We start from the raw sequence: 24,139 nt of genomic DNA, 5'->3' as shown, positions 1-24,139 counted from the left end.
CAAGGAGAGGGTGCTATATTAGCTTAGCATATAATCAACGGCCCTTTTCAGAGCTCCAAATTTGATGGATTAGAGTTCAGAAAAGTTTTTTGCAGGACAAACTGAAACGAGAATTTTCGTTTGGATGCCATACAGCATCGAGAAAATTCCGGTAAGATCTAATCGTTGCTGAAAAATAATCTGCCAGTTCCCTGGGAATTGAAGAATACATCCATGCGAAAGAGTTTATTTTAATGTTTTCTAATTATATGGCGAACACAGCGACCAAATACATTTGATTTCGTAATTTTTCAATCAAGTGTAATTAGCTGGAAAGCTTCTGAAGATTATTCTTTCCCATCAGTAGGATATTTTCGTATCCAATAATGGATGCATAACATGAAAAACGGAAAATGTTTCGTATCGCCAAAATTATATAATTTTCAATCGATTATTGCTCAGTCGCCGAAATTTTCATACTCAGAGAGTTCATTCTCCTCTAGTTTGCCTTCCAAATTGCCATCGTAAACCACACCTTCTCTCGATTCAATCACGCACGAAAAGCATACTGAAATGATATTCTGGTGGTGAAATTCATTTTTCGTGAGGCGTCGTGCACAAATTATGTAACGCGATAAGGGGGGAGGGGTTAGATGTTGCGTTACGAAAGGGGGGGGGGGAGGTTCAAAATCCGGAGTTTTGCGTTAGGTAATTTGTGCACGACGCCTGAGGACATCGACAAGACAACATCGTTACTGAACGAGCTGAACGGCGAGGGATCGAGGTATTCATTACCTGGCTTGACCTGACCTGAAATGCAATCAGTTTGTTTTAACTGTGAGGGAGCGCAGAAAAACCGATCGATCAGAAGGAGAAGAGAAGGTGACCAAGAGAGTATCAGCATCGAAATACGGTTCCTCGGGAAGACATAGAAGCAGTCGCCACACACACACATACACGCACGCAACTCTTTTCGTTTGCTGGTTATCGAGAGGAAACCTGGAAAGAAATGATCGTTGCTGAAAAATAATCTGCCAGTTCCCCTTGGAATTGAAAATTACATTCAAGCGAGTTTATTTTAATGTTTTCTATCCATATAATACTGCGACCACATACATTTGGTTTTGTGATTTGTCAATCAAGTGCAGTTAACAGGAAAGCTTCTGAAGATTATTCTTCAGAACAAGGTTTTTTGTATCCAATATTGGATGCATAAAACCTTGAGTCTTCAAAGTAACACTCTCGTTTCTGAAGTCACCCAAATATTTATTTATTCATTCATTCAGGATGGATTTAGATTCAACTTCAAACAAATGATCTCTAAATCAACGATAGTCCTACGTCACCCTTGCGGTTATACCATATATATAACCCACTTCCTGTTTTTTTAATCACTTTTGCCTTCCGCTCAACGAGCCAGAAGCAGAAGCGAATAATTAATTTTTGCACATTCCCCCTCTTGAGAACGACGCGCTCCAAGTAGACGTCAATTCTCACCTCTCCACAAACGAAACGATTCGAACAGCAGGTGCGCTTTAGGTCTCGTTTGCATAAGGCTAAACGCCGCAACGACAGCCAAGTACCTCTGACCATTCGATTTCATGCCTAAAGCGGTCAGTAACCCAGCGCTTAAAAAGGCACGGAAGCTATTGAACATTGCTTTCAAAAATACCGATATATCAGAGACAGAGGAAAGTTCCGATTCGGATTCATCTGGAGATTTTTCGCACGTCCCATTAAGGGATACTAAACAAATTACCCAATTATCAAATTTGTCCATTAACCGATTCGAAGGAATGGAGGAAATTGCCGCACAACTTCGTGCGATTAACGAAAAAATGTCACTCTTTAACGAGCGACAGCAACAGCAGGAAAATGCTTTACAGTTGCTGAGTCAACAAGTCGAACAGACTGAAATTCCCGAACAAACACGAACACCAGAAGTGCCAATTCAAATTCAACATCAAATACAAGATTGTAGAGTTGAGGATTTTTTTCGCATACCGGATCCAATAAAATCTCTCCCATCATTCGATGGAAGTCGTAAACAATTGACGGCGTGGTTAACCACTGCCGAGGAGACTTTAGATTTATTTAAAGGAAGAATAAGCGATCAACTTTTCAGGATGTATGTTACAGCTGTAACAAACAAAATTGAAGGAAGAGCCAAAGACATTCTCTGCTTAGCAGGGAATCCCGAAGATTTTGATTCTATTAAGGATATTCTTACGAATGCTTTAGGCGATCGTCAAGAACTATCCACATATAAGTGCCAATTGTGGCAACATAAAATGACGGATGGCATGAGCATCCATAAATATTATCAACGAAGTAAGGAGTTGATACAGAACATTAAAATCCTTGCCAAACAAAAAGAAGATTTTAAAAATAATTGGAGTGCTATTAATCGACGAGGATGGCCTCGCTGCATTTATTTCAGGATTAAAGGGCACGTACTTTGGCCATGTTCAAGCGGCCCGACCCAAAGACATAGAGGACGCGTATGCATTCTTATGCAAATTTAAATCTCAAGAAATAGTTGCAAACAGTATCAGTGAAAAAACACATCACAAAGCATTAAATAAATTTGAAGGTCCTTTTAAAGGAAGACAGCCAAATATTCAAAAGCCCACATTTACACCAAAAAACGAAGGTGAAATGTCAAAACCATTTCAAACACAAAATAATTACGTTACACCAATGGATGTTGACCCATCTCTGAGAAGTAGACTTACTCTAAACAAAAAGTTGATTAATAACACAGAATTGGATTCGAGAAATAACGATTCATCCGATGAAGAAGAGACTGTGGAAGGAAACTTAAATTTTCACGAGACTCTTCCGGAAACAGACGTAAACATAGCAATAGATCAAAATTTCCTACCCTATCTTTTGATCGAAGATATTTCCAGCAACAGGAAAATACGCCTGCTTATTGACACAGGCGCAAACAAGAATATTATCAGAGATGGAATAATACCAACAGTAGAAAATACTTGCACAACAAAAATAAAAAACATTTTTGGAACACATACTATAAACAAAAAATGCAAACTTGAGCTTTTAGGGCCAAACATACCAGCACAAACTTATTTCGTATTAACATTTCACGAGTTCTTTGATGGAATCATCGGCTCTGAATTTATGTCCAAAACGAATACATTTATAGATTATAAAACCGGTACAATATGCATTAACAGAATTGAAACTCGTTTCAAAAAATATTTCCCGTCAAACAAATACTATTACCATACAGTCACAGTGGAAACCGATAGGGACGGTGACGGGTTTGTCCCAACGTATCAAAATTTTTCCCAAAATACACTAATTCAATCAGGTTTGTATTCATCACGAAACAACAAAACCACTATCAAAGTACTTTCAAAAAACAAAGAAATACTTGTCATGCCGAAATTAAAATTAACAGTGAATAACTTTGAAACCCTTTGTCCAATCCCCAATAATTCAGAAGAAATGCCTAACAAAGAGGTGATAGGTGAATTAATAAGGACACAACATTTATCGGACTATGAGAAAACTAGACTGATCGACACAATCATTGATAACTATCAAGTTCTACTTAAGAACGACGAAGAACTCACCTCCACGACTGCGATAAAACATAAAATACTGACGAAAGATGAAGATCCAGTCTATACAAAAACATACCGTTACCCACATCATTACAAAGAAGATGTAGAATCACAGATTCGAGAAATGTTAGAAAGTGGGATAATTACACCGTCAACAAGCCCGTATTCCTCACCAATATGGGTCGTACCAAAAAAAATGGACGTTTCGGGCAAACGAAAAATAAGAGTAGTCATTGATTACAGGAAGTTGAATGACAAAACCATCAATGACAAATTTCCAATGCCAGAAATTGAGGATATCCTCGATAACTTGGGAAAATCTCAATATTTTACAACATTAGATCTAAAATCAGGATTCCATCAGATCGAAATGGATCCTAACCACCAGGCAAAAACAGCTTTCTCTACTAACCAAGGGCACTTCGAATTCACGAGAATGCCATTTGGGCTTAAAAACGCTCCCGCCACATTTCAACGGACAATGAACAATATTCTATCCGATTATATTGGCTCAATCTGTTATGTTTATCTCGATGATATTATTATCATCGGACACAGTCTAGAAAATCACCTGGAAAACATTTCTAAAATACTCCAACGACTTTCAAAATTCAACCTCAAAAATCAACTCGATAAATGTGAATTTTTACGCAGAGAAACGAACTTCCTTGGACACATAATCACACCCGACGGAATACGTCCAAATCCAGACAAAGTCCAACAAATTTTAGATTGGCCTTTGCCAAAGAACGAAAAACAAATAAAACAGTTTCTTGGACTGTCGGGGTACTACCGACGCTTCATCAGAGACTATTCAAAAATCACAAAACCTATGACTAAATATCTGAAAAAAGACCAGACCATAAATATCAAAGACTCAGAGTATGTTGAATCATTCTCAAAACTTAAGCAAACCATTGCCTCCGATCAAATCCTGGCATATCCAGACTTTGATCTTCCATTTATTTTAATAACAGATGCTAGTGATTACGCTGTGGGTGCAGTCCTATCACAAGTGCAAAACGAAGTAGAACGACCTATTGCAGAAAAATCGAGAATACAACTGAAACATACACACACTCTACAGATAACATAAACACGAAACAAACAAATATTACTGAAATTAATGCCCATACTGACAGCCCAGACATTGTATCAGATGACCTAGAGACAGTACACTCAGCACACACCTCCGACGATTATTTTATTAAATCGACAGAGAGACCGATTAATAACTATCGAAACCAATTAATATTTCGACATTCCAGACTCAACATAGAAGCAACAGAATCACCATTCCTGAACTATAGACGAGCAACAGTAAGCATGAATGACTATAACGAAAATTCAATCACAGAATACATACAAAGACACCACAACGAAAAGCAAACTGCAATTTTAGCTCCAGAAAACCTAATCAATCTCATTCAACAATCTTACAAGAATCATTTTAGCAAAACAGGATACTTCGTAATAACGCACTATCAAGTCGAAGACGTTAGAAGCGAAGAGAAGCAAAACTTACTGATCACACAAGAACACGAACGAGCACATCGCGGAATATCAGAAGTGGAAAACCAGCTAAAACGAGCATACTTCTTCCCAAAGATGCATAACAAGATCAAGGCGGCAATCAACGCATGTGTAATCTGTAACACACATAAATACGAAAGAAGGCCGTACAATATCAAAATCTCCCCAAGACCCTCAACCGAAAAACCAATGGAGAGTGTTCTTATGGACATTTTTTCTATTAATTCATACAATTTTCTATCAATGGTTGATTCTTTTTCCAAATTTGCACAAATGATTCCAATTCAAACCAAGAACCTGATTGACGTCAAAAACGCACTTGCAAATTTCTTTAGTAATTTTGGTGCCCCATTACAGATTGTAACGGATCATGAAACAACCTTCAGATCTATTCAATTAAAAAACTTTCTAAATAATCTAGGAACCTCCCTAACTTACGCTTCATCTTCAGAAAGCAATGGACAAGTAGAGAAGACGCATTCAACCATTACAGAAATTTACAATACAAATAAACATAAATTTCAGGATATGAGTACACCGACACTAATAGCACTCTCTATTTCTTTATATAATTCCAGCGTACATTCAACAACTAATTATAAGCCGAACGAAATTTTATTCAATCAAAGGAATGTAACAGATCCACAAGAAATTTCAAGTAAAGCCCAGGAGATATTTACACAAACTAAAATTAATATAGACAAGGCCAGTCAAAAACAAACAAAAGATAATTACAGAAAAGAGGAACCACCTACAATCAATGAAGGTCAAATAGTGTTTGTCCAACCAAATATAAGAAAAAAGTTAGATCCAAGAGCAGTTCCAACTAATGCATATCAAGTCGAAGAAAAAACATTTGAAAATTCTAGGAGAATCAAGAGACACAAAAACAAAATAAAGAGGCAAAAAAAGAGTAACCATGCCTGAACTAATCCTATTACTACTATTTTCTTTGTTTCAACAAAAACATTGTCAGCACTTAGAAATTAAATGTCTTAATCAAGATGCAATATTATTAATGCATTTAAGAAATTGTTATATTCAAACTGGCACTATCAAAATTATACACCCTATAAATTTAACAACCCTAGAAGAAAATGTTAATACTTTCTTAGAGATCTCAAGAAAAATTGATAGAACTCTACCAATATCAGATCTAATTATACGCAGAAGTAGACGAATAGCAAATAATTTGATTCAACTTAAACCAATTAAAACCAAACGACAAAAACGATGGGACAGTATCGGCACAGTCTGGAAATGGATAGCAGGAAGCCCCGACGCGGAGGACCTACGTATCATCAATAGTACTTTAAACGACCTAATCGATCAATCAAACGAGCAAATTTAAATCAACCACGCAATCAACGACAGACTTGCGACAATAACCGATAACATCAATCAACTGATCGATCACCATACTTCACTCAACACTATACTACTGAAAGAGATGGACGCAATCTCCCTACTCCTCTACCTGGATGCAACCAACAATATCCTTGAGGACATCGAAGATGCCATACTGAGAGCGCGAGTATCCCTACCAAATAGTAAATTACTAACATTCAAGCAAATATTTCTGGTTCAATCAATACTGAACGAACAAGGCATTACAACCGACTACCCAGAAGAGGCACTGAACTACGTCAAACCCAAAGTAGCCAGTAGAAACGACACACTACTTTATATTTTGGAAACCCCCAAAACAAATGGGAACTGCCAAATAATCAAAGTCATACTACTGATCGTGAACAATACAGTAATAATAGATGCCCCAAATTACATTATAAAATCAAATAACAAACTTTTCACAACGAACGAGCCCCAAAAAACGGTTCAGCAGTCACACGAAACCCATCCATTTTTTGATCAATGTATTTTCCCTATAGTAATGGGACTAGAAAGTCATTGCTCCGCATTGGAATCGAACTAAACAATTATACAAACCCTACCAGGAAGTAAAATTCTCATAATCAACGTGAAGAATCAATTCATCAGCTCGAATTGTGGGCCACATAACAGAACATTGTCAGGGAACTTCCTACTACATTTCGAAAATTGTACCATCAACATTGGAAACGAAACCTTTATTTCCGAAGAAATTATCAGCAATACAAATCAATTAATTGGAGTATTTCCAGGATTATCAATTAACAAAAATATAATCAACAAACACAATTTATCAACTTTAACCTGGCAAACCTACTTTACATCAGCAAGCCGTGGAATAAAGGTGACGTATAATTTTCATCATAACGAATATTTCAGATTTTCTTTGTGATTTTTCTTTCTCTAAGACATTTCAGCGTTTTGAAAACTTTTTCCGGAAGAAATAGTGCAGTAACTGGACCCATTTGTTCAGCGAGTGAAATTCCCCGAAGAAGATATTCGATTTTTGCATTTTCAAGTACTTTCGGTGTGTGAAGCTGTATTGAACCTTGGAACAGGATTTTTGAAGATTTCTTGCCACTGGAAAATATAAAGCAGCTAAGTTTTTGTTTTGTTTTTATTCTATTTATCTGTTTCTTTATTTATTTAATAATTTTTTTTAATACATATATAATTATTTTATCTTCTGTACGTGTTAGACGTTTTATGCTCTTTCTACTCTCAGTTTTGTTTCACAATTTTTTCTAAATGGAGGGGAACCAAACCTCCGATGTTGATATGACCATCGTAGATACTCCTCATGATTGTTTTTCTGAAGTTCGTCCTTCAAAGAAAAAAAAGAACCAATTACTGTCAAATTCGACACCCAACCCAACAAAAAATTCGACACAACCAACAAATGATCCTGTATCACTCACCTCGGTTCAAAATCCAATTAATTCTCTTCAGCATTCAATCATTGAGAATGTTCCTTCCAAGAATCTTTCTCGAATTCGACAATACCAGAACGTTTCGGGATCATCGAAAACACGTTGTTGGTTCCGTCCCAAAGGGAAACCTTTAAGGGTGACCCAAATTTGCAAAGACTTGAAGTCTAAGTACTCAAGTGTCTTGGAAATTACAAAAGTGCATAAAGATAAACTTCGTGTTGTGCTCTCGGATTGCAAAGACGCTAATGCGATTGTTAATAATTCTTTGTTCACTGATGAATATCGAGTGTATATTCCGGCACACATTGTTGAAATCGATGGTGTGGTTTCGGAAAAATCTCTCCAACTAAAAGATTTCGAAAACGCAGAGAGTATTTTTTATGATGGAAAACTTCCTCATGTGAAAATTTTGGAAGTAAGATCCCTGAATTCATTTTTAATGGATGGTAACGAAAAGAAATATTTCCCATCTGGTTCTTTCAGAATCTCCTTTGAGGGCACAGCTCTTCCAAATTATGTGCTCATTGATAAGCTTCGTCTTCCAGTTAGATTATTTACTTCCAAAATTATGACATGCACTAATTGTAAACAGTTAGGTCACACTAAAACCTTCTGTTGCAATAAAATTAAATGTTCTAAATGTGGAGTCGACCATGATGAAAGCACTTGCAATAAGGATGCTGATAAATGCATTCTTTGTGGAGGTGTTCCTCACACAGTTAAGGAATGTCCAAAATACAAATCCCGTTCTATTAAACTTAAACAATCACTTAAGGATCGTTCTAAGCGAACCTTTGCTGATATTCTTAAGGCAGCTTCACCTCAGGTATCCGAGGTTTCAGAAAATCGTTTCTCTGTTTTATCAGAGGATGATGAATCGGATACTACTTTCGATCCAATAATCGCGAGAAGAGCTACTAAGAGAAAAAATACTTCCTCCTCCAAGCCTGCTAAAAAAAGAGTGTTATCCTCTAATCAACCAGAAGCTTTTTCTCATTTTTCGGCTCCTTCCAACAATAACCCTCCTGGTTGGGGATCCTCTAACTATGACGTTCATTTCCCTGAGTTGTCAAGTCATTCCAGATTCGCTTCTCAATCGGCTCCTGAACCCCAATCATTTACAGGAGGTATTTCTTTTTCTTCGATTGTTGGATGGATCTTTGATATTTTCGGAATTTCAGATTCAATGAAATGTCTCATTTCTGCTTGGCTCCCTACTATCAGTCAGTTAGCTAAACATGTTTTCAAAGTGGCCCCTCCTCTCCTTCATTAATTTCGATGCCTAATTTATTGAATGAGTCAGAGAAATCTACTATTTTACAGTGGAATTGTAGAAGTCTTCTACCAAAACTTGACTCTTTCAAGCAAATGCTCCATTTTTTGAATTGTGATGTGTTTGCTTTATCTGAAACATGGATTCGTTCGGACAATGTGTTAAACATCCATGATTTCAATATTATTCGTTTAGACCGTGATGATTCCTATGGAGGAGTTCTCATAGGTATTAAAAAATGCTATCCATTTTACAGGATTCCCTTGCCTTTAGTCACAGGAATTGAAATTCTCGCGTGTCAGGCACGTATCAAGGGTAGAGATTTGTGCATTGCTTCTATTTATATTCCACCAAGTACAATGCTTAATTATCGAAACCTTGTGAATATAATTGAGCTTCTACCGCAACCTCATCTTATTTTAGGAGATTTCAACTCACATGGAATTGGCTGGGGTGAGTCTTTTGATGATCGCAGAGCTAATTCTATTTATGATCTATGCGATGAATTCAACATGACAATTTTGAATACAGGTGATATAACAAGAATTGCTCCATCACCAGGCCGCGCAAGTCGCTTAGATCTACCCCTTTGTTCTTCCTCTTTATCATTAGATTGTTATTGGAAGGTTATCCAAGATCCACATGGAAGTGATCATTTGCCAATTACCGTTTCTATTTCGAATTATTCTGGATCGTCAGGAACTATGAATGTTCAGCATGATTTATCTAGAAACATTGATTGGAAGAGATATTCTTCAATTATTTCAGAATCAGTGGCATCAGTTCATGAGTTACCCTCGTTAGAAGTGTATAATTTTGACGTGGGACTACGTCTAACCGGAATATATGGAGGGTAAAATGAAAACCTAAACACAGAACATGCAGGAAAAAATGAAAGATTTCGAATGCTTATAGCTCGAACATTTCGTACTGGATAGGAGAGATGTTTGCATCACTTGATAGGGAATATTTCTACGCATCTATCGCAACTAACAAAATGTTGTTTTTCATTAGATAAACAATTGAATAACTGTAAAATATTAGGCGTTATCTAAACGCCCTAACTGCATCGTTTTGATTGGCCCGATTTACGGTTTCCCTAACACAGCCATCAAAACCAAGCAGCCTTGGGGAAATCGGCATTGCAAATACATGAAAGTAGGGGGACTTTTGTTCTCATCGAAAAATGTTCCCTAACACAGACTTTAAAACCAAGCAGCGAAATCGGCATTGCAAGCATACGAAAGAGCCTAGAGGCGAGTGAACTGAAAAGTTTAAACCCTCTTAAAGCCAAAAAGAAGAAAAAGAACACACGAAAGTAGGGGGAGCTTTTGTTCCCACCGAAATTGTTCCCTAATAGAGATTTCTAAACCAAGGTGCCTGGAGAAATCGGTATTTCAAATTCATGCAAGTCGGGGGTATTTTTGTTCCGACTGGAATGTGTTTCCCTAACACAGACTTCAAATCCATGAAGCGTGGGGAAATCGGCATTGCGAATTCATACAAATCGGGGGTATTTTTGTTCCGATTGAAATGTGTTTCCCTAACACAGACTTCAAAACCGAGGTTTCTGGGGAAATCGGCTCTGCAAATAAATGCAAACTGCGAGTACTTTTGTCCTCGCTTGCCTTTGTGCAGAGTGGAATATGTCTGTCCTAACATGATCTTCTAAACTTAGGAACCTGGGAAAATCGTGCAGCCACTAGAAACGAATGAACTTCCCAGTTTCAAGCAAATTTGAGATTCGAGAAGTATGTACACTTTTGGGATGTAAACTTCAGAGGGAAATGTAAAATAAAATAATCGTTTGATAATTTTTTTTTGTCTTTATTGGAAAGATTTTCAGCCTTAGGCTGGTTCATCAAACGTTTGATAATTCTTCCGTACATATATTTTGTTCTAGTCATCATACCAAACGTAAAAGGTCCGTCATTAAATTTACTTGTAACGAAGAACAATCAATCACAATAAATGAATTGACTTTACACGGCATTTGTTCATTTTTGACGTAGGACTACGTCTTTCATTTCTATACCGGGGTGTAAAATCAAAGATTCGAAAACGAAAGCGTTACGCCGGAGACCGAGATTTTGAGCGTTAATAGCTCCTAAACAACTGAACGAAATGGTATGATAAACACTTCATTCGAAAGATAAAATGTCTACGCGTTATATACTTGTTACTTTTGACGTAGGACTACGTCTAACCGGAAGATATAGGGGGTGAAATGGAAATCTAGGCACTGAACAAGTAGGAAAAAATGCAAGATTTGGAACGCTTATAACTCGAGCATTTCTCAATAGATCGCAAAGGTTTTTGCATCAATTGATAGGAAATATATCTGCGCATCTATCATAATGAATAACATTTCATTTTTCTTGAGATAAATAATTGAATAATTGTGAAATATCAAGCATTGTCAAAATGTGCCCATTTTTGATTGGTCCATTTTGTGCTCCTCAAATCGTACCGACCAAAACGGGCAACCAGAGCAGCAGCGAAATAGAATGAAGCACGATTGGAAAGGAAAAAGAAAAAAATGAACGAAACATTGGTCGCAGTCTCACACATGCGTAATTCTCGAGCCAGCCAGTCAGCTTAAAAATCCCCGCTCCGCTGCCGTAACGATCATTCTCATTCAAACCGTACACCACATCGGTTCGCATCACAACACATCAACAAACCAACCCAAGCAGCCATGTCTGGACATGGTAAAGGAGGAAAAGTGAAGGGAAAGGCAAAATCCCGCTCGAACCGTGTTGACCTGAAGTTCCCCGCAAGGATAGCTAGGCCGAGCGCGTTAGTACCAGTGCACCAGTCCACCTAGCCGGCGTTATATAGTTTCGGCCGCCGAAGTGATCGAGTTAGCTGGCAAAGCTGCTCGCGACGATAAGAAAACCCGCATTCGGAACAGAACACATTCGGTTCGGTGGACATCAAGACAACAGGCAGTTGCAGCGAGTGGCGAATGGCAAACGCAATCGCAAAACGACATCAGGTAGCAGAAGAAAAAAGTTTGTTCTTTATACAAACTGCTTTGGTGGCAAATCCAGAACAAGGCGGCATCGAGGGCGTTCGAAATGGTTTTTTTCAAAACCACGAGTACAATGTTTCCTAAATTGGAACCGTTCCATAAAACAAGGAGCTTTTCAGGGCCATTGAACCTTCCAAAAAAGAGTTTAGGAAGTACAGTTCAATGCTTTCTAAAACATCCAAAATAATAATAAAACACAAATTGATTTTTTCATAATTTGTTTGCCAGGATCTGATGAGTATGTCAATTTGGCAGTTGTTCTGAGCTTATTGATAGTTGGGGACTTTCCTGATTATTCAATTTTCACCAATTCTTAAATTGTTTCCAGATTTAAAGTAAAGTAATTTACAATTAGTTCGACATTTAGCTAATTGGACGGACATGTAATGCGACTTATTTAGTTGGACATTTTTGTAAACATAGAGATCCAAATTATGACCCCACATTGAAAGTCGACACTGTACCACTGTCATCGCAAATGATCAATTACAGGTTAAAATCGCCTCCAATCCGACACTGAGTGGCGCTTCGGTACGTCGCATTGAATGTAATTTACTGTACAACATGTCACAAAGCTGGATGGGAAGAAATTTTCCAACTGTGAAAGCTGTGGCGAGTGGTAAACGCAATCGCTAAACAGAAAGGTTTAGCCGAACATGATGGGGATATCGAGTGATAACAAAACAATAAACTCTTTAGATTGAAGATAATTTTGTGATCCTGAAAAGGACCCTTTTTAGCCTGCATGTGAATCCAACGAGCGAACAAATCGTAATGAATGTATTTTTTTTGTCATCACTCCCTTTTAACGCTCATTCGTTCGTCTCGTTGGACTCGCCCCTCTGGCTGAGTCTGCCGATTTGTCTCTATCCTGTGAGTGTGTACCGCTAGAGTATAAAACACGCGGACCCCAAAAAATATCTTATTTTCTTTCAATCCGTAAACCCGTGTGGTTGTACGGCATCGGCATCGTGGACGTAACAAAGAAGGACAAGTTAAGGGAAAGGCAAAGTCTCACTCGAACCGTGCAAGTCTCCAGTTCCCTGTTGGTCGCATTCACTGATTGCTCCGCAAGGGTAACTAGGCCGAACGGATTGGTGCCGGAGCACTAGTATACCTAACAGCGATTATAGAGTTTCGGCCGTCGGAGTGCTCGAGTTGGCTTGCAAAGCTGCTCACGAGAATCAGAAAACCCGCATCAAGAACAGAGCAGCTTCGGTTCGGCGCTCATCAAGGCAACAATTAGTTTCAGTGAGTGGCAAAGTGTTTCTCCGGCACGTCGCATTAAATGTAATTTACTGAACAACATGTCACAAGCTGGATGGGAAGAAATTTTCCAACTGTGAAAGCTGTGGCGAGTGGCAAACGCAATAGCTAAACAGGAAGGTTTAACCGAACAAGATGGGAATATCGAGTGATAACAAAAACACAACACCTTTTCTTTTCAGAACTATCAACATATTCATAAAGAGTAAACAGTAAACTAATCCATTTTTCAGGTAGATAGGTAGGTATTCACGTAGGAGAAGAAAATAAAACAATATATTTAAAATATATATTTAACAAAAGCTGTCCCCTTTGTATAGTCCTACGTCACTCCGGTTATGTCCCCGACATTACCCACCCGTCTTTTTGATCCAAAAACTTGTTTCAATAGTCTTAAAATTGCTTTCAAAACAGGCTATTGAAACCACCAATCGGTATATAAGCGAGCGGCGCTCGGAAATCCACTCAGTTCTAATTGAACAGCGATTGGAGCATGTTTTCGCTGTTGCGGTGAAGCTCTGTATTTATCATGAAAGCGCGGATGAACGGTGTCACCAAGAGCCTGTTTGTGCACCCTAGGCCAGAAGGGAATCTATCAGGAGGAGAGATGCCACAAACGGTTCCCTGGGAAGACATCGCTACACACGAACCGATGTAGAGAGAGAGGAGCACCGCGCGTCTTTCCGAGCGACCAGAGCCGCCTTGAAACGAGAGATACGTAGGAGCAAATCGAACTGCTATAGGGAGCTGTGTCGAGACGTCGACGCAAATCCTTGGGGTGAAGCATTTCGAATCGTGATGGCGAAATTCCGTAGTTCAACGACTCCCATGGAATTATGTCCGGAAAAACTCGAGGTCATTGTGAATGGACTCTTTCCGCAGCACGACCCACCGACGTGGCCACCCACACTGTACGGTGAGGACGAAGCAGAGAACGCACAAGTCACCAACGAAGAACTCATCGCGGTGGCAAAAGGTCTAAAGTTGAAAAAAGCACCCGGCCCCGACGGAATCCCCAATGTGGCCCTGAAATCGGCGATCCTTGCTTTCCCCGACATGTTCAGGGTGGTGCTGCAGAAATGCCTGGATGACGGTCTCTTCCCTGCGGAATGGAAGATACAAAAGTTGGTGCTGCTCCCGAAACCAGGAAAGCCACCTGGAGATCCAGCGTCGTATAGGCCTATTTGTTTGTTGGATACTTTGGGAAAGCTCTTGGAAAGGGTTATTCTCAACAGACTGGTGAAATGCACGGAGGATGACCACGGATTGTCGAAAATGCAGTTCGGGTTCCGGAAAGGAAAGTCGACAGTGGACGCTATTCGGACAGTTATCGAGAAAGCTCAGGTCTCGCTTAAACAAAAACGAAGAGGCGACCGTTACTGCGCGGTGATTTTGATTGACGTGAAGAACGCCTTCAATAGTGCCAGCTGGGAGGCCATCGCCGAGGCGCTACACAGATTGAAGGTCCCTAGCTACCTGTACAGGATACTGAGGAGTTATTTCCAGAATCGGATCCTGGTATACAACACAGACAGGGGACAGATAGTGAAGAATATCTCGGCGGGAGTTCCACAAGGCTCCATCCTAGGTCCTACGCTTTGGAACACGATGTACGACGGTGTTCTAAGGCTGAAGCTACCCAGAGGTGTGGAGATCGTGGGCTTCGCGGACGACATCGTAACAACGGTAATCGGCGAGACGCTTCAGGAGGTGGAAATGTTGGCGACTGAGGCTGTAGACATGATCGGTAGTTGGATGGACAGCGTAAAGCTCCAGATGGCACATCACAAAACCGAGGTGCTGTTAGTGAGCAATTGTAAGGCAGTGCTGCGGGCAGAGGTATCGGTCGGAGGACATACCATCGTTTCGAAGCGGGCGGTGAAGTACCTCGGAGTCATGATCGACGACCGGCTGAACTTCAACCAGCACGTCGACTATGCATGTGGGAAGGCGTCAAAGGCCATCAACGTGGTGGCGAGGATCATGCCAAATAGCTTTGGCCCAAGCAGCAGCAAGAGGCGTCTCTTGGCAAGTGTATCTTCGTCGATACTGAGGTATGGTGGCCCTGCCTGGTTGGCGGCTCTGGAAACCCACCGAAATCGGAGGAAGCTGAACAGCACATTCCGACTCATGGCCATGCGAGTCGTAAGTGCTTATAGGACCATTTCGACAGAAGCTGTGTGTGTAATCGCCGGAATGATTCCCATCTGCATCACTCTGGCGGAAGATAGCGAGTGCTACAAGCGACGGGAAAGCAGAGGTATCCGGAAATTGATGAGAGCGGAGTCGTTGGACAAATGGCAGTATGAATGGGATACGGCAGAAAATGGTAGATGGACGTACAGGCTGATACCGGTACTTTCGACCTGGTTGAACAGGAAACACGGTGAAGTTAACTTTTACTTGACGCAGTTTCTGTCTGGGCATGGCTGTTTCAGGCAATATCTACACCGGTTCGGGCACGCAGTTTCACCCCTCTGTCCGGAGTGTGGAGATATGGAGGAAACACCGGAGCACGTCGTTTTTGTCTGTCCCAGGTTCACCGAAAGGCGCGAGGGGCTGCCTGCACTTCATGTCGAGAATATTGTGGAGGAGATGTGTCGCGACGAGATGATCTGGAATGCCGTGAGCAGTGCAATCACACAAATCATGTCGGAGCTGCAGCGAAGGTGGAGGGCTGACCAAAGTGCTGACAACGTCCGACGGTGAAAGGTGAACAACGGCGACGGCTGTTGCAAGAGATGGTACCTCACGAGAGTAGCTGTGACGGGGTGCGCGTTGTGTTGGAGGGCACCACCTAATCGGCTCTCCGCTGGGAAGAGAAATCCTGCGAGGGTGACTGTGACGGGGCGCGCGTCAAGTTGGAGGGCGCTTCCTAATCGGTGCACGTCTCGACAGGTAAACGGATACTGCCGCGGAGAACAGCAAAAGGCCTACCTGACAACGCCTGATCGTGGCCTGGATGGAGGAACACCGCGAACATTTCGAAGGAACGAGCATCAAGGATGAAGCCACGATCAAAATGGTGAATACCCCACGAGAGTAGCTGTGACGGAGTGCGCGTCAGGTTGGAGGGCACTGCCTAATCGGCGCTCCGTTGGGAAGAGAAATCCTGCGAGGGTGACTGTGACGGGGCGCGCGTCAAGTTGGAGGGCGCTTCCTAATCGGTCCACGTCTCGACAGGTGAGAAACCCCGCGAGGGTGGCTGTGACGGGTTGCGCGTCAAGTAGGAGGGCAATTCCTAATCGGTTCACGTCTCGACGGGTAAATTCAAAATGCCTGCGAAGAGGACATCAGCGCAGTGGAATTAATAACGAATGGAAAGAAAAAAATATTGAGAAAAAGGGAAGGACAACGCTAGTTAGCGTTGAAAACTCGAGAAGTGCATGAGCATAGCCGCCCCCTGAAGTAGTCGCCTAGATGTGGTCCCAGGGGGAATAAGGCAACGAGTAGAGGGCTTGGTTTTTGTGGGTGCGATCCCCACTCGACGTCTGGGTTAACCCTTCCCAGGTAAGGCTGGTAGAGCGTTCCTCACCTCTTAAAAAAAAAAAAAAAACATCGCTACACACACATACACGCGCGGCTATTAACAGGTGGTTATCGAGTTGGCATTAACCACTGGTGGGCTTCCAGTATCGAGGAAAATGTGGAAATAACTAATCGTTACTGAAAATAATCTGCCAGTTCCTTTGGGAATTTTCAAAATATATTCATGTGAAAGAGTTTAATTGAATGTTTTCTATCCATGTAACACTGTGACCAAATACATTTGGTTTTGTGGTTTTTCAATCAATCGCAATTAACAGGATAGCTTCAGAAGATTATTCTTCCCCATCAGTAGGATATTTCCGTATCCAATATTGTATGCACCCTCAATCGATTATTGCTCAGTCGCCGAAAGTTCCGAGCTCAGAGAGTTCATTCCCCTCTACTTTGCCTTCCAAATTGCCATCGTAAACCACACCTTCTCTCGATTCAATCACACACAAAAAGCATACTTAAGCGATATTCTGGTGGTGAGACACATTCATTTTTCGTGAGGACATCGACAAGACAACATCGTTGCCTAACGTGCTGGAGGAGGTGGACGGCGAAGGATCGACACATACACGCGCAGAACTCTTTCCGTTAGGATGCCATTCAGCATCGAGAAAGTTCCGGAAAGATCTAATCATTGCTAGAAAATAATCTACCAGTTCCTTTGGGAATTTTCAAAATATATTCATGTGAAAGAGTTTAATTGAATGTTTTCTATCCATGTAACACTGTGACCAAATATGTTTCAATCAAGTGCTATTAACAGGTGGTTATCGAGTTGGCATTAACCACTGGTGGGCTTCCAGTATCGAGGAAAATGTGGAAATATCTAATCGTTACTGAAAATAATCTGCCAGTTCCTTTGGGAATTTTCAAAATATATTCATGTGAAAGAGTTTAATTGAATGTTTTCTATCCATGTTACACTGTGACCAAATATGTTTCAATCAAGTGCTATTAACAGGTGGTTATCGAGTTGGCATTAACCACTGGTGGGCTTCCAGTATCGAGGAAAATGTCGAAATATCTAATCGTTACTGAAAATAATCTGCCAGTTCCTTTGGGAATTTTCAAAATATATTCATGTGAAAGAGTTTAATTGAATGTTTTCTATCCATGTTACACTGTGACCAAATATGTTTCAATCAAGTGCTATTAACAGGTGGTTATCGAGTTGGCATTAACCACTGGTGGGCTTCCAGTATCGAGGAAAATGTGGAAATATCTAATCGTTACTGAAAATAATCTGCCAGTTCCTTTGGGAATTTTCAAAATATATTCATGTGAAAGAGTTTAATTGAATGTTTTCTATCCATGTTACACTGTGACCAAATATGTTTCAATCAAGTGCTATTAACAGGTGGTTATCGAGTTGGCATTAACCACTGGTGGGCTTCCAGTATCGAGGAAAATGTGGAAATATCTAATCGTTACTGAAAATAATCTGCCAGTTCCTTTGGGAATTTTCAAAATATATTCATGTGAAAGAGTTTAATTGAATGTTTTCTATCCATGTAACACTGTGACCAAATACATTTGGTTTTGTGGTTTTTCAATCAATCGCAATTAACAGGATAGCTTCAGAAGATTATTCTTCCCCATCAGTAGGATATTTCCGTATCCAATATTGTATGCGCCCGCAATCGATTATTGCACAGTCGCCGAAAGTTCCGAACTCAGAGAGTTCATTCCCCTCTAGTTTGCCTTCCAAATTGCCATCGTAAACCACACCTTCTCTCGATTCAATCACACACAAAAAGCATACTTAAGCGATATTCTGGTGGTGAGACACATTCATTTTTCGTGAGGACATCGACAAGACAACATCGTTGCCTAACGTGCTGGAGGAGGTGGACGGCGAAGGATCGACACATACACGCGCAGAACTCTTTCCGTTAGGATGCCATTCAGCATCGAGAAAGTTCCGGAAAGATCTAATCATTGCTGGAAAATAATCTACCAGTTCCTTTGGGAATTTTCAAAATATATTCATGTGAAAGAGTTTAATTGAATGTTTTCTATCCATGTAACACTGTGACCAAATATGTTTCAATCTAGTGCTATTAACAGGTGGTTATCGAGTTGGCATTAACCACTGGTGGGCTTCCAGTATCGAGGAAAATGTGGAAATATCTAATCGTTACTGAAAATAATCTGCCAGTTCCTCTGGGAATTTAAAATTATATTCATATGAAAGAGTTTATTTTAATGTTTTCTATCCATGTAACACTGTGACCAAATACATTAGGTTTTGTGATTTTTCAATCAATCGCAAGCAACAGGATAGCTTCTGAAGATTATTCTTCCCCATCAGTAGGATATTTCCGTATCCAATATTGGATGCATGAAACCTTATGCCTCCAACGTAACGCTCTCGTTTTCGAAGTTCTCCAAATATTCATTCATTCAGAATGAATTCAGATTCAACTTCATACAAATGATCTCTAAATCAACGATAGTCCTACGTCACCCTTGCGGTTATACCATAGATATAACCCACTTACTGTTTTTTCACTCACAGAGCAAATATATTGAACTCAATTGAATTTGGAAACTGTTTCATTCAATCAAGAATTTAATCAATACAAACGAATGATTGCTAAGCTAAGGTAGTTCCACGTGAACCTTGCGGTTATATCATAGATATAACCCACTAATTTTCTAGCTGGATTAATTCATGATAGTGCTATTGATGCTCAGACGAAACGTTTTCCTGGGAATTCGTTTCGCAGTCGTCCTCCTAATCTGTGGTGGGATCAAGATTGCACAGATCTTTATAAAGAAAAATCGAATGCGTTCAAGGATTGGCGTAAATCGGGTTCCTGCGAACGTTACGACAATTACATTTATCTGGAGCGTAAATTCAAAAGCTTCATAAAAGCCAAAAAAAGAGGTTATTGGCGTAATTTTGTGAATGGGCTTTCCCGCGAGTCTTCTTTGAGCACTCTTTGGAGAGTTGCCAGACAAATGAGAAATTCTTCACATTCAAATGAACAGATTGAATATTCTGAAAGGTGGATCTATGACTTTGCCAAGAAGATATGCCTAGATTCAGCCCCCGCTCCACCTCCCTTCCTGGAGACATCTGATGATATTGCGCCTCCATTCAGTATGGCTGAATTTTCGCTTGCACTTCTGTCATGTAACAATTCGGCTCCGGGGTCAGATAGGATCAAATTCAACTTATTGAAAAACCTTCCTGATAATGCGAAGAAACGTTTGTTAAAATTGTTCAATGTTTTTCTTGAGCAGAACGTTGTTCCACATGAGTGGCGACATATTAAAGTTATAGCTATTCTGAAACCTGGTAAACCTGCGTCTGATGAAAATTCTTACAGACCAATAGCAATGCTTTCTTGCATTCGCAAATTATTAGAGTAAATGATTCTAAGTCGCTTAGACAGCTGGATCGAATCCAACAACCTTCTCTCACCTTCGCAGTTCGGGTTTCGTAGAGGCAAAGGAACTAATGATTGTCTTGCTCTGCTTTCATCAGAGGTTGACATCGCCTTGAGTAAAAAGCAACAAATGGCATCAGTGTTCCTAGACATCAAGGGTGCCTTTGATTCAGTTTCCATTGAGGTTCTTTTTGAAAAACTTCATCTAAATGGGTTTTCTCCAAAATTAAATAGTTTTCTGTTTAACCTTATGCGTGAAAAACATATGAGTTTTTCCCATGGTTCTTCGTCAGTTTTACGAATTAGCTACATGGGTCTCCCTCAAGGCTCATGTCTTAGTCCAATCCTTTTATGTAAATGACATTGATGTTTGTTTATCAGGTAATTGTACTTTGAGACAATATGCAGATGATTGCGTAGTGTCGGTAATGGGCAAAGACAGTATTGATCTGTATAATCCCTTGCAGATTTCTCTTGATAATTTGGTTGATTGGGCTTGTAAATTGGGTTTTGAGTTTTCTACTGAAAAGTCAGAGATGGTTGTGTTTTCAAGAAAACACCATCCTGCTCAACTGCAACTTAAACTTTTGGGTAGAACAATTAGGCTCTCTTTGTCATTCAAGTATTTAGGAGTTGTGTTTGACTCCAGAGGCACATGGGGTAAACACATAGGCTACTTGAAACAAAAATGTCAGAAACGAATAAATTTTCTTCGATCCATAACAGGGACTTGGTGGGGGGCCCATCCTGACGACTTAATTAGGTTGTATAAAACAACCGTTCTATCTGTTATGGAGTATGGAAGTTTTTGCTTCAGATCCGCTGCCCGTACTCATATTCTGCAACTGGAGAGAATTCAATATCGCTGTTTGCGTATTGCTCTAGGATGTATGCAGTCAACGCATACAATGAGCCTAGAAATTTTTGCTGGCATCCTTCCTCTTTCTGTGCGCTTTTTCGAGTTATCATTCCGTTTTTTGATACGTTGTGAAACACTCAATCCGATAGTGATAGCAAACTTTGAAAAAATGCTAACCTTAGGTACTCAATCTAAGCGAATGTTACTATATCATGAATTTCTGACCCTGGAAAGCCCATCGGCTTCATCTGGTTTCCAATCCATTCCTTCAATTTTGTTCAATCCTTCTATTAATTTTGACTTGACAATGAAAGTTTATGTTGGTGGTATTTCAGGTGATCTCCGCCAAATAGTTATGCCTGCAATATTCTTGTCAAGATATAAACATATTGACTCAACCAAAACTTTTTTTACTGATGGATCCAGTCTTCATGGTTCCACAGGCTTTGGGGTATTTAATATTGACTTCTCCACATTCCGTAAGCTTAGTTTACCTTGTTCGGTGTTTGTTGCGGAATTGGCTGCGATATACACTGCTTTACAACATATTCAGTCCTTGTCACCCGAACATTTTTACATCTTTTCTGATAGTCTCAGCTCTTTAGAGGCACTTCGTTCGGTAAGGTCTAGATATTCTTCGTATTTCTTGTCTGGAATCCAACAGCTTTTAAGTGTTTTAATGAGTAGATCTTTTAATATCATTTTTGTATGGATTCCCTCTCATTGTTCGATACCAGGAAATGAAAAAGCAGAATTTTTCTAGCTAAAAAGGGCGCAATGGAAGGAGTCTTATTTCATAGGCCCATTACTTTTGATGAATATCTCAATATTCCTCGTGAACGTGCACTTGAATCTTGGTAGACAAGTTGGAATGGAAGTGATAAAGGTCGGTGGCTCTATTCTATCATTCCTAAAGTTTCCCTCAAATCATGGTTCAAAGGATATAATTATTCTCGTGATTTCATACGGGTAGTGTGCAGACTAATGTCTAATCATTATTCCTCGAATGCACATCTTTTCCGAATTAATATTAGTGATAGTAACTTATGTGTTTGCGGTATAGGTTATCACGATATTGATCACATTGTGTGGTATTGCTCTGATTTTCAAAATAACAGGTTATCTTTAATAGAAAATTTCCGCGAAAAGGGAATGACCCCCTATGTTTCGATCCGCGACGTTCTGGCTACACGCAATCTCGATGCTATTTCGTTGATATATTATTTCCTCAAGTCCATACACTTTCAAGTATGAGTATGTGTGTATTTTTTCTGTTATTTTTAATTATCGTTTACATCTCCAACTTTTTTGTTTTTTGTTATTAATATTTCTATTATTTACCAATAATCTATGGTTTTAATGTTTTCATTTTTCTCCAACTATTTCCCTCAGAACTTAAACACATTCAGATTCACGCATTCGCACGCAATCTTCAAGGAGGTGGTTATCTCTATCAAAAAATCCTCAAGAAGAAGCCTCAAATATTATTTTATTATGTATTGTTATATAATTATTTATATTGTATCATTTCTTAAAAAAACTATAGGGTTTTTATGCCTTTTTGAGAAAGAACATTTGCATAGTTTTACTCACAAGGGCTTTTCCCTATTCACAAACACGGCTCATTGATGCTTAACGTTGCTGAGCCAATTGAAAATAAATGATTTAAAAAAAAACCTGGCAAACGTTGAGTAATCGCCATCGAATTGATCACGTTATACTACAACAATTCGAGCATAGAAAATGGTTTTACGGAATACTTGGAAGCTTCTCAATCACCACTTTTACAATTATAACGATTTACGGTAGCGATTATCTGTTTCCGCAGGAAGAAAATCGTGCTCACAGTTCGTTACCCCCGTTCAAACAGTAAGGCAAAAACAAAGAAACAAGGAAACACACAGCAATTGACCGAGGACGTCCAATCTTACCCCCCCGGAGGAATTATGCGACGGCCACGAGATCACAAACTTAGGCAACAAGTAACAATCAACCGTCATCGATAACCAACCATCATCAAAGCCGGTACTGTACCATCACGAGAGGAACGGCACAAAGCAGATGGGATTTGTTTACTTTTCTAGATAGACCAACGCAAAGCGATAACGTTACATAAGTAGAATTAGTAAGGATAAACAAGGATGAGAAAGAGAATGATGATTATGAAAACTCCGATCGCCTATCGGTCGACCCTCAGTCTTGTTTCATTAGCTGTTAAGTGAAGAAGGAAATAAAGTTCAGGGTTTCAACCCATAATTATATTGGGCTGTTTCAAAAGTTTATGATTTGCTCAGCATCTACTATCCTACACGCGAATGATATGTCCACCCATACCTATCATCGCTCACGCACCGTGTTACAGTCGAATACGACCCATCCACATGCTTATCTTTTGTCTAGCATAAGAAATCTGAAGTGTTGAGAAAGTTCGTGCACCTCGAGGAAGGTTCTTTTGAAACAAATCAATAGAAGCCATCCTATGCGCGATCAGTGTGACTACCCGCACATATCATCGCTCACGCACCACGTTGCAGTCGAATGTGACCCATCCACATGCCTATCTTATGTCTAGCATAAGGCATCTCAAGTGTTGAGAAAGTTCGGGCACCTCGAGGAAGGTTCTTTTGAAACAAATCAATAGAAGCCATCCTATGCGCGATCAGTGTGACTACCCGCACATATCATCGCTCACGCACCACGTTGCAGTCGAATGTGACCCATCCACATGCCTATCTTATGTCTAGCATAAGGCATCTCAAGTGTTGAGAAAGTTCGTGCACCTCGAGGAAGGTTCTTTTGGAACAAATCAATAGAAGCCATCCTATGCGCGATCAGTGTGACTACCCGC

The sequence above is a fragment of the Toxorhynchites rutilus genome, chromosome 3, assembly GCF_029784135.1.
Source record: "Toxorhynchites rutilus septentrionalis strain SRP chromosome 3, ASM2978413v1, whole genome shotgun sequence".
NCBI classification, from domain to species: Eukaryota; Metazoa; Arthropoda; class Insecta; order Diptera; family Culicidae; genus Toxorhynchites; species Toxorhynchites rutilus.
This window is presented reverse-complemented; position numbering follows the sequence as displayed.